The following is a 14358-nucleotide window of genomic DNA, read 5'->3' as shown; positions in this document are numbered from 1 at the left end:
GGGGGCGAAAATTATGCTTTTTTGTCATGTCTGGTGTTCAGTAATGTCTAACAGAGATTCTTCACAATGCAGAATATGTCTGCAGAATTTCTTTCCCGAACATTGCAGTCTGCAGATATAGTAGGAACTGCCAATGCTGGAGAATCTGAGACAACAAAGTATGGAGCTGGTTGATTACAGCAGTCCAAGCTGCATCAGAGGAGCAGGAAAGGTGACATTTTGGGCTTGTACCGTTCTTCAGAAATGGGCGAGGGGAAGGGGATTCTGGAATAAATAGAGAGAGAGACGGGGAGCAGATAGAAGATGGATAAAGGAGCAGATAGGTGGAGAGAAGATGGACAGGTCAAGGAGACGGGGATGGCGCCAGTCAAGGTGAGTGTAGTTGGGGAGTTAGGGTGGAGGTTGGTCAGTCAAGGGAAGACGGACAGGTCAAGGAGACAGGAGTGAAGCTTGTGTGTAGGAGGTGGGGCTAGGGGTTGAAGTGGGAGGAGTGGATAGATGGGAGAAAGGAAGGACAGGTTAGGGGGCGGGGATGAGCTGGGCTGGTCTTTGGATATAGTTGGGGGCGGGGAGATTTTCCAGCTTCTGAAGTCCACATAGATACCATTAGGCTGCAGGGTTCCCAAGTGAAATATGAGGTGCTGTTCCTACAGCCTTCGGGTGGCATCGTTGTGGCACTGCAGGAGGTCGAGGCTGGACATGTTGTCTAAGGAATGCGAGGGGGAGTTGAAATGGTTTGTGACTGGGTAGTGCAGTTGTTTGTTGCGAACCGAGCGTAGGTGTTCTGCAAAGCAGTCTCCAAGCCTTTGCTTGGTTTCCCCGGTGTAGTGGAGGCCACAACGGGAACAGTGGACGCAGTATACCACATTAGCGGACGTGCAGGTGAACATCTGCTTGATGTGGAAAGTCTTCTTGGTGCCTGGGATGGGGGTGAGGGGGGGATGTGTGGCGGCAGGTGTAGCACTTCCTGCGGTTGCAGGGCAAAGTGCCGGGTGTGGTGTGGCTGGAGGGGAGTGTGGACCACGGACCACACAAGGGAGTCACGGAGAGGCTCGTCCCTCCGGAAAGCAGATAAGGGTGGTGAGGGAAAAATATCTTCGGTAGTGGGGTCAGATTGTAGACGGCGGAACTGCCAGAGCTTGATGCTTTGGATCGGGAGGTTCGTGGTGTGGGAGGTGAGGAGAAGGGATATTCTATTTTTGTTGTTATTTCAGGGAGGGGATCTGAGGGATGAATTGTGGGATATATGAGAGATCCAGTTGAAGGGGTTTTCGACCACTGTGTAGGGGAGGTTGTGGCCCTTGAAAATTGGGGATGCCCGGGAGTGGAATGCCTCATCTCGGGAGCAGATGTTGTGGAGGCAGAGGAATTTAGAATAGCAGATGGCATTTTTGCAGGAAGGTAGGTGAGAGAATGTGTATTCTAGGTAGTTGTGGGAGTTGGTAGACTTGAAATAGATATCAGTTTCTAGGTGGTTTCCAGACATGGAAATAGAGAGGTCCAGGAAGGAGAGAGAGGTATCGGAGATGGTCCAGGTCAACTCAAGATTGGGTGGAAGGTGTTGGTGAAGTAGATGGCCTGTTCAAGTTCATTGTGGGAGTACAAGGCTGCACCGACACAGCCATATACCTCCTATATTCTGTGCTTGTTTTTTCAATGCTCAGGGATCAGAATCATTGACAGTACAAACACTACCTGATGATCTGACAACGTATAGCCCAAATAGTGCATTGATGAGCTCAAAAATGCCTTCACAACCAGGTACAAACCACAGGAGAGACCCTGCAACCATTCTCGGCTGCTACACAGCAAGCCCTGGTTAGCTAACAGAAAATGCAGAGTAGAGATAATTATTTATTTTCAGTTTGGAAAGCTGCAACTATTGGAATTCCTCAGGGATCAGTGTGAGGTCATCAACGGTTTACAAACTAGATTACCGGTTTGGATCAAGGGCTGATAGGATTGGAGCTCCGTTTGCGAGGACACCAGCATAGTCATCCAATAAGATGGCAAGTGGAGACAGAGCATCTCTAACAGGCTGTAGACAGGGGATGACAATGCGCAAACTTTCAGCATTGCAAATGAAACAGTACAGGGTGGGTTATGGGCAGTTTGTATTTTTTGGGAAAGGATAAAACATCAGTAAGTTATATGACTGGAGAAGGGACGCAGAGGTCAGTGCTACAGAGGGATTCGTGTGTTCTGTACGTAAATCAGATAATACTATTCTGAAGATGTGGCAAGTGATTTGGAAAGTGAATTGAATGATGTTGTTTCTTGCAAAGGGTGCCGGGTATGATCTTGGGCATGTTTCCCTGCATCTGTACAGGGCATTGCTGAGACCACATTTGATGCTGTTTGTAGTTATAATGCCCTAAACTGAAAAAAAAAGTGTTTGAAAATTTTCAAAGACGGTTCTCTATACACTGTCCTGGGATGAAAACATCGTGTTATGGAGGATTAACAGCTCAGACCTGCGAACAAGAAATTTTGTTCTTGACTATATAAGATTTTGAAGAGAGTGTAGCTGGTGGATCCCTGACGGATATTTCATTGTGTATGGGAGAATAAAACTGAGGAAGTAATTGAAAAAACAAAACAGGTTCTGAGGAAGATTCACTGGACCTGAAACATTAACTGTGATTTCTCTTCATAAATGCTCCCAGCCTGATGAGCCTTTCTAGTAATTTCTGTGTTTATTTAGGAATACGACAAATTCATTTTAACACAGATAGTGTGAAGACATTAAAATTTTATTTCTAAATTATGCAGGCACATCCCAACATATCTTTAAATCAAGTAGGCCCACTTGTGCTAAGGAAATGGCTCTGTGTACGACAGCAGCAACAATGCACCGACATGGAGCAGGAAATTGGTGGCAACATGTAATTCTGATAAAGTCCAAGGGAACCTCACATGTTCCAGTTTGGGGGGGGGGGGTCGAGTAACATTATTGAGTGATTCAACTCAGAGCGGGAAAAATAATGTAACCTCCCTGTTTAGCAACGGTCTATTGTTCCCTCTCTCTTTCTTTCTTGCTCATCACAGCAATGTATGAAAGCTAAACACTGGTCAGCCATCTTTACCACCCGTGGAAGATTCATGACTCACATTCATTGGAAGCTCCCACTGCCTGAAGCAAAGGAAATTCAGCCAAATCTAACCATTCCAGGAAGTAATTCCATTGCCAACAAATTATGCGAACAGAACACATTTGCAAGCAGAATAACATCTGGGGCAATCTCACATTTTTCTTTTTATCATGAGTTCAAATATTATGTGGACAAAGTTCTTTCAAATTATTACTTAAGTTTGTCATCAAACGTATGTACAAGTGTGTGTGTGTGTGTGTGTGTGTGTGTCATTACTCATAGAAAGGCAAAATATCAATGTACATATTTGCAGATCCAAACTCTTTTACATTCTTCTTTCCATCATAGATGGAGTAACTTTATTTGGTTATAAACGTGCTTTTTAGTAGATTAAAAAAGAAAACTGCCTGACTTGTTCCTCACACCAACCCTGACCCAGCCTGACATCTATATTATCGGCCACATCACCAACCTAGTTACATTTAAAATTTGTTGTGACCAGTGGAGGAGTGGGACTGGAAAAGGAAACAATGACCAGCCAATTCAGGGAACTATAGACCAGTGAGGCTGACATGAGTGCTGGGTAAGTTGTTGGAAGGGATTCTGAGGTGGGCCACAAGTATCAGTGCTGGGTTCACTGCTTTCCATCATTAATATAAAGGATTTGGATGTGAATATCAGAGACACGGTTATTAAGTTTACAGATGGCATCAAAACGTAGTGCAGTGGACAATGGTGAAGATTATCTCAGAGTGCAATGGGACATTGATCAGGTGGGCCAATAGGCCAAGATGTGGCTGATGGAGTTTAATTTAGATACATGAGAGGTTTTGCTTTTGGTAAGGCGAAGTAGGGCAGGACTTAAACAGTTAGTGCTAGGGTCCTGGGGAGTGTTGTCATAAAAAGAGACCTTGCGTGCAGGCAGAGATAATGGGAAATGCAGATGCTGGAGAATGCAAGATAATAAAGTGTGAAACTGGATAAACACAGCAGGCCAAGCAGCATCGCAGGAGCACAAAAGCTGACGTTTCAGGCCTAGACCCTTCATCACTTAGTTCCTTGAAAGTAGAGTAGCAGGTTGACAGGATGCTGAAGAACACATTTATCACACATGCCCTAATCAGTCAGAGCATCGGGTATAGGGGTTGGGACGGCATGTTGCTCCTGTACAGAACGTTGATGAGGCCATGTTAAGAATATTGTACACATATCAGTTGGCTCTGCTAAAGGAAGGATGTCATTAACCTTGAGAGGAGCAGAAAAGATTGACAAGCATGCTCCTGGATTGGAGGGCTTGAGCGAGAGGGAGATACTGGATAGTTTGAAGTTTTTTTTCCCCTGGAGTGTTGGAGGCTGAGGGGTGACATTACAGAGGTTTATAAAATCATGAGGAGCATGAATAGTCTGAATAGCCAAGATCTGTTTCCCAAGAGTCAAAAAGTAAAGTGCATATGTTGAAGGTGAGGGGGGGAACGATATAGAAGGGAACGTGGGGAAACATTTTCATGCAGAGAGTGGTGTGTGTATAAAAAGTACAGTCGGATGTGGTGGAGACGGGTGCATTTACACAGTTAAAGGGCCCCTGGATTCGCAAACGAATAGCAAGGGTTTAGTTGGATAATGGCCAAATACTGGAAAATGGGAATTGATCAGATTACATACCTGGTCAGCGTGGACAAGTTGGACTAAATGATTTGTTTCTGTGCTGTGTGAGTTTCTGATTCTATAAGATGGATGCGAATAAATTCTAAAAGGGCTTTTCGAGTGGGAATCATTTTCCCCAGAAGTCTGTGGTGCCTTTCTGTTTACATTTATTCAGAGCTACATGAGTGAAATAGTTGATAGACGTTCTGAAAAACCGAAGACTCTCAAGCTGTTTACTCAAGTTTTATTAAAGAGACGGCTTTGTGCCTCTTAGGTAACAAAGTGTGGGGCTGGTTGAATACAGCAGGCCAAGCAGTATATTATGAGCACAGAAGCTGAAGTTTCGGGCCTAGACCCTTCATCAGAAAAAGGACTGTGCCTCTTGTTCATTCTCGCTCTTAAAAGAATCCAGAACAAAATAACCTCATACAGGTACAGCATTGTCACATGAGTTCGCACATTGAGCTGTTACACAGGAACCCAGGGAAGCCCAATTTGGCACCTGGCCCTGCTGTACAGCCCCTTGAGTCACTGACGTACTAACAGGAGGAGGCCATTCAGCCCCTACAGTCACTCACATGGAAACAGAGTGAGGTAACTGATGCTCCAACATGACAAGCAAATGGAGCGGAGGCTGCACAGATAGTCTGCTTCACGCTGTTCATCATGCGTCCATTTCTCGTGGTACACATGTGGTACTTTAAAGTGATTTTCTAGCAACGAGGTGGGAAGCCGAATGTGTTGTGCAAAATCTCAAGGTGACGTCCTCCGAGAGGACAGACTTGTGTTCTCTATGAAGATCAGAATCTGGTTGGAATGGCTAACCAGTTCAGAAGGAGGGTATTATGGCTGCTATCGCGATTGTGAATAACTTGACATTCAGTGTAGGGTCACACATTAAGGTGGGGAGATTTCATTCAGACTCTGCATATCTCTCTCATTCAACATGGGGCTCTGTAATTCTACATGTAAAATCTTCATGTATTTACACAGATAACATATGGATTTTCTCACCACATCAATGTGTTTTTTGGATGTAAGTGTTCACCACCAACCCTAAGTTTTAATGGAATTATCTGTTAATTTTTTCACAGCACTACAGATTAAACAGTCCGTTTCCTCATGGAATCATCATTTCAGGGATGAGGCTGGTGATATTCATTTGCACCATGCCTGTGGGAAGGACATCTTTCCTTACAAACGAGACCAAAACTGAAACAAAGACCCTTTTTTACCCTCTGATCAAGGCTCCACAACTGCAGAAAGATGGTTTTATTTATGTACTTGAATCATTTACAATGAAGGGCACCATACTATTTACTTCCCTCATTACTGATACCCCTGTATGTACTATTTTTGGCATCCTATGATCAAGGACATGCAGGCCCTTTTGGACAACAACACTTCCAAACCTCGCACAAATTAATCATTACAAAATGAGATGTACGCTATTGCTGGCCACATCCAAATTGTTTGAATGCCTTTCAAATTACTGTGGTCCAAACACTGATACATGTGATACACCAATGTTAACAGTGTTCAGTCTGGAAAAGGGCTCGACTCTCTGTATTGTCTCAAATAAACAAATCTCAATGTCGTACATTTTCCTTTACCTGGGCTTCAACTTTATTCATTCACCAGTGTGCAACCATATCAAAAGTGTTCTGGAAATTCAAATACACCACTCCCACTGGTTGTCCTCTGTGGATGCTTCAATGATTATATACATACTGCTCAGTCATACTTGTACTGAGCAAAGGATCACAACACACAGGAACTGCCAAAACAAATTGGAAAGTACATCTACTTCTGTCGATAATCTAGTTTTCTCTATTTTTCATCTCATCATCCACATTCTCTCTCACTTTCTCTCTCTCTCTGCAATGGGCACTGCTGGAGGTCGAGGATAGACGTGTCATCTAAGGAATGCGAGTGGGTGTTGAAATGGTTTGCGACTGGGTAGTGCAGTTGTTTGTTGCGAACCGAGCATAGGTCTTCTGCAAAGCAGTCCCTAGGCCTTTGCTTGGTTTCCCCGGTGTAGTGGAGGCCACAACGGGAGCAGTGGACGCAGTGTACCACATTAGTGGACGTGCAGGTGAACACCTGCTTGATGTGGAAAGGCTTCTTGGAGCCTGGGATGGAGGTGAGAGGGGAGGTGTAGCGGCAGGTGTAGCACTTCCTGCGGTTGCAGGAAAAGTGCCGGGCGTGGTGTGGCTGGAGGGGAGTGTGGACCACACAAGGGATTCATGGAGAGGCTCGTCCCTCCGGAAAGTAGATAAGGGAGGTGAGGCAAAAAATATCTTCGGTAGCGGGGTCAGATTGTAGACGGCCCAACTGCCGGTGGATGATGCTTTGGAGGTTCGTGGTGTGGGAAGTGAGGAGAAGGGATATTCTATTTTTGTCGTTATTTCAGGGAGGGGGTCTGAGGGATGAATTGTGGGAAATATGAGAGATCCAGTTGACGGGGTTATCGACCACTGTGTAGGGGACATTGTGGCCCTTGGAAATTGGGGATGCCCGGGAGTGGAATGCCTCATCTCGGGAGCAGATGTGTTGGAGGCAGAGGAATTTGGAATAGCAGATGGCATTTTTGCAGGAAGGTAGGTGAGAGGATGTGTATTCTAGGTCGTTGTGGGAGTTGGTAGACTTGAAACAGATATCAGTTTCTAGGTGGGTTCCAGACATGGAAACAGAGAGGCCCAGGATGGAGAGAGAGTTATCAGAGAAGGTCCTGGTCAACTCAAGATTGGGTGGAAGGTGTTGGTGAAGTAGATGACCTGTGCCAGCTCATTGTGGGAGTACGAGGCTGCACTGACACAGCCATATAACGTCTATATTCTGTGCTTGTTTTTAAAATGTTCAAGGATCAGAATCATTGACAGTACAAACTCTCCCTGATGATCTTACAACGTATAGCCCAAATGGTGCATTGCTGAGCTCAAAAACAGCTTGACAACCAGGTACACACCACAGCAGAGGCCCTGCAACCTTTCTCGGCTGCTACGCAGTGAGCCCTGGTTAGCTTTCAGGAAATGTAGAGTAGAGATAATTATTTATTTTCAGGTTGGAAAGCTGCTACTATTGGAATTCCTCAGGGATCAGTGTGAGGTCATCAACGGTTTACAAACTAGATTAACGGTTTGGATCAAGGGCTGACAGGATTGGACCTCCATTTTCGATGATACCAGCATCGTCATCCAATAAGGTTGCAAGTGGAGACAGAGCATCTCGAACAGGCTGTAGACAGGGGATGGTAATGAGCAAACTTTCGGTATTGCAAATGAAAGAGTACAGGGTGGGTTATGAGCAGTTTGTATTTTTTGGGAAAGGATAAAACATCAGTAAATTATATGACTGGAGAATGGACGCAGAGGTGGGTGCGACAGAGGGATTTGTGTGTCCTGTACATAAATCAGATAATATTATTCTGAAGATGTGGCAAAAGATTTGTAAAGTGAATTGAATGATGTTGTTCCTTGCAAAGGGTGCTAGGTAGGATTTTGAGCATGTTTCCCTGCATCTGTACAGGGCATTGCTGAGACCACATTTGCTGCTCTGTGTGTAGTTATAACGCCCGAAACTGGAAGAATAAATTGTGTTTCAAAATTTCCAAAGATGATTGTCTGTCCACTGTCCTGGGATGAAGACATTGTGTTATGGAGGATTAACTGCTCAGACCTGTGAATGAGAAATGTTCTTCTTGATGATATAAGATTTTGACGAAAGTGTAACTGGTGAATCCCTGACGGATATTTCCTTGTGTATGGGAGAATAAAACTGAGGAAGTAATTTTTTTAAAAAGCAAAACAGAATCTGCGGAAGGTTCACTGGGCCTGAAACATTAACTGTGATATCTCTTCATAAATGCTCCCAGCCTGGTGAGCCTTTCCAGTAATTTCTGTGTTTATTTGGAATAAGACAAATTTATTTTAACACAGATAGTGTGAAGACATTAAAATTTTATTTCTAAATTACGCAGGCACATCTCAACATAACTTTATATCAAAAAGGCACACTTGCTGCTAAGGAAATGTCTCTGTCTGTGACAGCAGCAATGATGCACCGACATGGCGCAGGAAATTGGTGGCAACATATAATTTTGACAAAGTCCAAGGGGACCTCACATGTTCCAGTTTGGAGGGTCGAGTAATATTATTGAGTGATTCAAATCAGAGAGGGAAAAATAATGTAAACTCCCTGTTTAGCAATGGTCTATTACTCCCTCTCTCTTTCTTTCTTGCTCATCACAGCAATGTCTGAGAGCTAAACACTGGTCAGCCATCTTTACCACCCGTGGAAGACTCATGACTCGGATTCATTGGAAGCTCCCACCGCCTGAAGCAAAGGAAATTCAACCAAATCTAACCGTTCCTGGAAATAATCCCATTGCCAACAAATTGTGCGAACAGAACACATTTGCAAGCAGAGTAACAATTAGGGCAATCTTACATTGTTCTTTTTATCATGAGTTCAAATATTATGTGGACAAAGTTCTTTCAAATTATTTCTTAAGTTTGCCATCAAATGTACGTACGAGTGTGTGTGTGTGTGTGTGTGTGTGTGTGTGTGTCATTACTTATAGAAAGGCAAAATATCAATGTACATATTTGCAGATCCAAACTCTTATACATTCTTTTTTCATCATAGATGGAGTCACTTTATTTATTCATAAACGTGCTTTATTAGTAGATTAAGAAAAGAAAACTGATTGACAAGTTCCTAGCACCAACCCTGACCCAGCCTGACATCTATATCATCGGCCACATCACCAATCTAGTTACATTTAACATTTGTTGTGACCAGTCGAGGAGGGGGACTGGAAAAGGAAACAATGACCAGCCAAATCAGGGAACCATAGACCAGTGAGTCTGACCTGAGTGCTGGGTAAGTTGTTGGAGGGGATTCTGAGGTGTGCCACAAGTATCAATGCTGGGTTCACTGCTTTCCATCATTAATATAAAGGATTTGGATGTGAACATCAGAGACACGGTTATTAAGTTTACAGATGACATCAAAACGTAGTGCAGTGGACAATGGTGAAGATTATCTCAGAGTGCAATGGGACATTGATCAGCTGGGCCAACGGGCCAAGGTGTGGCTGTTGGAGTTTAATTTAGACACATGAGAGGTTTTGCTTTTGTTAAGGCGAAGTAGGGCAGGACTTATGCAATTAATGCTAGGGTCCTGGGGAATGTTGCCATAAATAGAGACCTTGGGTGTAGGCAGAGATAATGGGAACTGCAGATGCTGGAGAATCCAAGAATATAAAGTGTGAAGCTGGATGAACACAGCAGGCCAAGCAGCATCTCAGGAGCACAAAAGCTGACGTTTCGGGCCTAGACCGTTCATCACTTAGTTCGTTGAATGTACATTAGCAGGTAGACAGGATGCTGAAGAACACATTTATCACGCTTGCCCTAATCAGGCAGAGCATCTGGTACAGGGTTTGGGACGGCATGTTGCTCCTGTACAGGACGTTGATGAGGCCATGTTAAGAATATTGTACACATATCGGTTGGCTCTGCTAAAGGAAAGATGTCATTAACCTTGAGAGGAGAAGATTGACAAGCATGATCCTGGATTGGAGGGTTTGAGCGAGAGGGAGATGTCAATACTTTGAAACTTTTTCCCCTGGAGTGTTGGAGGCTGCGGGGTGACATTTCATGGGTTGTTAAAATCATGAGGAGAATGAATAGTCTGAATAGCCAAGATCTGTTTCCCAGGAGTCAAAAAGTAAAGTGCACATGTTGAAGGTGAGAGGGGAAAGATATAGAATGGAACGTGGGGCAACATTTTCTTGCAGTGAGTGGCGTGTGTACAAAAAGTGAAGCCAGAAGTGGTGGAGACGGGTGCATTTACAGAGTTAAAGGGTGCCTGGATTGGTAAATGAACAAGAAGGGTTTTGATGGATATTGGCCAAATACTGGAAAATGGGAAAAAAATCAGATTACATATCTGGTCAGCGTGGACAAGTCGGACTAAAGGGTCTGTTTCTGTACTGTGTGAGTTTCTGATTCTATATGATGGATGAGAAGAAATTGTAAAAGGGCATTTCGAGTGGGAATCACTTTCCCCAGAAGTCTGTGGTCGCTTTCTGTTTACATTTATTCAGAGGTGCTTGAGTGAAATAGTTGACAAACGTTCTGAAAAACTGAAGACTCTCAAGCTGTTTACTCAAGTTTTATTAAAGACACAGCTTTGTGCCTCTGAGGTAACAAAGTGTGGGGCTGTCTGAATACAGCAGGCCAACCAGTATATTAGGATCACAGAAGCTGACGTTTCGTGCCTAGACCCTTCATCAGAAAAAGCACTGTGCCTCTTTTTCGTTCTCGCTCTTAAAAGAATCCAGATCAAAATAACCTCACACAGTTACAGCATTGTCACACTAGTTCACACATCGAGCTGTTACACAGGAACCCGGGGAAGCCCAATTAGGCTCTTGGCCCTGCTGTACAGCCCCTTGAGTCACTGACATATGAACAGGAGTAGGCCATTCAGCCCCTACGGTCACATACATGGAAACAGAGTGAGGTAAAAGATGCTCCAACATGACAAGCAAATGGAGCATGGGCTGCACAGATAGTCTGCTTCACGCTGTTCCTCGTGTGTCCATTGCTTGTGGTACACATGTGGTACTTTAATGTGATTTTCTAGCAAAGAGGTGGGAAGCCGAATGTGTTGTGCAAAACCTCAAGGTGACGTCCTCCGAGAGGACAGACTTGTGCTTTCTATGAAGATCAGAATCTGGTTTGAACGGCTAACTATTTCAGAAGGAGGGAGTTATGGCTGTTATCGCGATTGTGAATGACATGACATTCAGTGTAGGGTCACAGATTGAGGTGGGGAGATTTCATTCAGACTCTGCATTTCTCTCTCATTCAACATGGGCTCTATAATTCTACATGTAACATCTTCATGTATTTACACAGGTAACAGATGGATTTTCTCACCACATCAATGTGTTTTTTGGATGTAAGTGTTCACCACCAACCCTAAGTTTTAATGGAATTATCTGTTTTTTTTCGCAGCACTACAGATTATGCAATCAGTTTCCTCATGGAACCTTCATCTCAGAGATGAGACTGGTGATATTCGTTTGCACCGTGCCTGTGGGAAGGACATCTTTCCTTACAAACGAGACCAAATCTGAACACAAAGACCCTTCATACCCTCTGATCAAGGCTCGACAACTGCAGAAAGATGGTTTTATTTATGTACTTGAAGCATTTACAATGAAGGACACCATACCATTTACTTCCCTCATTACTGATACCCCTGTATGTACTATTTTTGGCATCGAATGATCAAGGACATGCAGGCCCCTTTGGACAACAACACTTCCAAACCTCGCACAAATTAATCATTACAAAATGAGATGTATGCTCTTGCTGGCCGCATCCAAATTGTTTGAATGCCTTTCGAATTACTGTGGTCCATACAATAATACATGTGATACACCAACGTTATCAGTATTCAATCTGGAAAAGGGCTCGACTCTGTCTTGTCTCAAACAAACAATTCTCAATCCATGTCGTATATTTACCTTTACCCTGGGCTTCAACTTTATTCATTCACCAGTGTGCAACCATATCAAAAGTGTTCTGGAAATTCAAATACACCACTCACACTGGTTCTCCTCTGTGGATGCTTCAATGATTATATACATACTATTCAGTCGTACTGGTACTGGACAAAGGATCACAACACACAGGAACTGCCAAAACAAATAGGAAAATACATCTACTTCAGTCGATATTCCAGTTTTCTCTATTTTTACATCTCATCATCCATATTCTCTCTCAGTTTGTCTCTCGCTCATAAATGCATTATATATATCGAGTTAATAAATACTCCAGACTTTCTCCATGTCTTATCTCTCAGCCCTAGATCTTTCAGTTTAAATGTATTGCTCACTTTTGGATGTGACACGAGTATAATTGAGAAATGAAACTACAAAGACATGAGGGATGAACTGGCCAAATTTAACAGGAATAGAATCTTAGCAGGGAAGAATGCGAAGCATCAATTGAAGACGTTTCTGGTGATAATTTAGACGCAGATCCAAAATTTGTGGATGCTTTAATTAACACAAACTCCTAAGGTTTGTCAAAGATGATTTCCCTTTCCTGAATCAAAGCTGACTTTGCCATATCATATTCCGATTCCCCAAGAGTCCAGTTTTCACAGTCCTCATAAAAGATTCCAATATTTTCCTTATAACTGGCATCAAGTTGTGCAAATGTTATTTTTTTTTGCTTTCCGTCCAACTCCAGATTTTATCTGGGTTACAACAGCTATTTTTCATTCTGCAGGTACTGGAAATTCCACATTCTTAAGAATTTTGAATGGGAACCAATAATTATTTCTTCAAATTACTAGTTTTACACGACATTTGGATGTGTATATAAATAGGAAACAGTTGGAGGAATATGGGCCAAGCCCAGGAAGGCGGGACGAAGATATTTTGACATGGACTAGTTGGACTGAGGAGCTTGTTTACCACCGCCATTTATACTCTGGAACATACCAGAGCAAGGTACGAAACATTAGTTCAATGAGTTTTGAGTAATTCCTCTTTTTTTTAAAGTTGAATCTCCCACAGTGTCTCATTTTCACAGCCACTCTGCGCTGTATAATTTCTGGAAGATATTCTGTACTTCTGTGGAGACAGAGAAATGTATCCAACTCAGAAGGGGGTCAGTGGGGATGACATGAAGAGAGATGCCTCTGTCACTAAGTGAATACATTGGAGCACTGCACTCAGGAGATGATGGACATGACACCCACTCCTGCTCGGAGAGTGCAAGAATCTAAACAGTTCAAAGAAACTGTCATTTGACGGCCATTGACAGGTTATGCCGAAACCAATGACACAAAGTTGTAACCACCTCATTTTAGAACAAAACTGGCTTCACACTTTACAACTGGCATAGCACCAAGTCGAGATAAGAATAAGTAAACAATCAAAATAATAGTAACTGCAAGTGTGGCCAAAAGAGAAATGCAACTGGAAAGGAGAAGATTTTAGTTTATTCAGAAAGAGCACTGAAGCAGAAGTGAAAACTGGGAATATTATGGGTGATAAAGGGAATATTGTGATATAAATCAGCTCAGGACAAAATGTGCCAATGATGGTTATGAACACTTTGGTTCCTCCTCGGGTGTTTGTCAGTGAATGTGAAAAAGGCATGGAATAAGAATAGATTTTGTAATTGAAAGTGAATACAATAGTTTCCATTTTTGCCCAACATAGATCACAGAAATTGAGATGCTGGTCACAAAGTTTTACACAATTAATGAATGGACAGAGATAGAGAGATTTACCGGGAGCACCAACAATACCGAATTTGGGATAGTAACCAGCCTGAATAACCATCAGTACAGATTCTATCCGCCATGTTAATGGTAGCCAATCGTTAGAAAGCCAGTAAAGGGCTTCGGATAAACTCCTGTCCATTATTGGAACATTCCAATCTGTTTCTTTCAGATTCAGGTACGTTGTTGTAACATCCCCGTCTATGGTTTTGCGATTCTGAACCGCTATTGGAACATCCCTATCTGCTCTTCACAGGTTCTGATCTCAACCTCTCTCCGGAGATGTTGATCCCAATCGTGTTGAGGA

Source organism: Stegostoma tigrinum, chromosome 10 (genome assembly GCF_030684315.1).
Source record: "Stegostoma tigrinum isolate sSteTig4 chromosome 10, sSteTig4.hap1, whole genome shotgun sequence".
Taxonomy (NCBI): domain Eukaryota; kingdom Metazoa; phylum Chordata; class Chondrichthyes; order Orectolobiformes; family Stegostomatidae; genus Stegostoma; species Stegostoma tigrinum.
This window is presented reverse-complemented; position numbering follows the sequence as displayed.